Source organism: Dermacentor andersoni, chromosome 3, assembly GCF_023375885.2.
Source record: "Dermacentor andersoni chromosome 3, qqDerAnde1_hic_scaffold, whole genome shotgun sequence".
Lineage (NCBI taxonomy): Eukaryota > Metazoa > Arthropoda > Arachnida > Ixodida > Ixodidae > Dermacentor > Dermacentor andersoni.
This window is the reverse complement of record NC_092816.1, coordinates 188447585-188449285: the sequence shown is the minus strand read 5'-3', so window position 1 is coordinate 188449285 and position 1701 is coordinate 188447585. Positions and strand designations below refer to the sequence as shown.

Sequence of the window (1701 nt, the reverse complement as noted above, 5' to 3'; positions counted from 1 at the left end):
CAATGCGGCCGCTGAATTGAGCTGTCGGCCTGTTATGGCACATCTCGTCCTATCGCATTGTGTGACAAGCTTCATTCGTTATGGCCGCTTTTGCATCTCTCGGCTTAAATTTAGACCAATGGAAATGAATACCGACATTAAATACTTTCTTCATTGTGCAACTCTGATCCAGCTGTGAAAAAGCAGACAAGAGCACCCCCCGCCATAAGAAAAATGTACTTTCGAACAAGAAAGTGCTACGTCCGCGACAGGACTCGAACCTGCAATCTTCTGATCCGAAGTCAGACGCCTTATCCATTAGGCCACGCGGACCACGGCTGCCAAACGAAACAAGTGTCACCAAGCTGTGGAGTGCCTTGGTCCTCGGCATTTGGGATTTCTATATTTGCGTACGTAACTAAAGAATTCCGTCGTAATTAAAATTCTTAAGCAGCTAGATCACTTTACTTGATTACTCATCCTCTTCAAGTGCGTAGCATTAGTACACGCACGTCGCGTGTGGAAGAGTGGCACACGCACTGAACGACTTGCAATAATTAAGCGCTATTGCTTGCGCAAAAAAAAAGGGATAAGGAACATAAAAGTGGGTTGGGGCTTATATTGGTGACCCCGATACAATTCTAAGTTTAGCTGTAAACCTTTTGTGTCCCACCACCATCCATTCCAAACATTTTCCTACATTTCTCCATTCGTCAGACACTTAGCGCGCTAGCAAGAGTTCCGGCACCCCTTTCTCATCAGTAAATATGCTTAGAGATCTTTTAGAATGCATTTAGAAATATGGTTAGAAATATATTTAGATGACAACAACGAGGGTAACATCAATAAAGATGACAATACCGACAATGGAAGGTGACAACTTCGTGATCCTCAGTGTCCAATGAGATATACATTATCTACAATGTCGTCATAATGCCTAAATGAGTAAAAGGAAGAGATATATAGCAAAAAAAAATCCTAAGTGGCAATTATAACGGCGCAGGGATGCCCCCCCCCCCCCTTCCCTGAGCTTCACCAAAGAAGGGGATTGGGGGGGAGGGGGGTAAGTAGAGTTTCATATCTCTCCCTGCGAAATTCTCTTGTCGATATTTCTGTGCGCTCAAGGCTGTCGGAATAGATACATTGTTTTTAACTACGTCTTTTATCATCGCACGTCTAGTTAGAGCTCCGTTGTCGGTCTCCATACATTTTTGTGAGGCCCTGATGGTAAGGGTGTAACCAGTGCGACGAGAAAACGCCCTTGAACGCTGTAAACATTCTTACAGCGTGTAATCTACTCAATAACCGAAATGAGGTCAAGCCGCATTCACTCGAAATGACAATCAATAGCAGTCATGCGCAGTAGAGCTTATACTCCAACTCACAGTAAAAAAATAAAAGAAAAAGAAGGGAGAGGTTGCAATTTCGTCCGAAAGGCCAAGCATTATTAGCAATAGCGAAGTAAAATGCAATTACACGAAGGAAGAGATTGCACAACCGAGAGACGCTAGGCGAAATTGCGGCTTTTTCATTTGTTGTTACTTTTTTTTTTGCCGCTTCACCTCCTCTCCCGACCTCCAGTGTGCGCCGTAAACCATCCTCCCACCTGTGGCGAGCACGTCACTATCGGCGTTGTTCGACTGCTTCTCAGCCAAGCGAGTCGGGCTGAGTCACTTACAGTACGCAATACAGCAAAATGCTCGGCTTGTAACGTACGCTCTT

General features: G+C 44.7%; 1 non-coding gene across 1 annotated transcript; it reads right to left on the bottom strand.

The window, feature by feature from the left end:
- Positions 1-239: 239 nt before the first annotated feature.
- On the bottom strand, positions 240-312 carry TRNAR-UCG (transfer RNA arginine (anticodon UCG)). Its single transcript has one exon. It is a non-coding gene; the product is annotated as a tRNA-Arg (tRNA).
- Between the last annotated feature and the right edge of the window lie 1389 nt (positions 313-1701).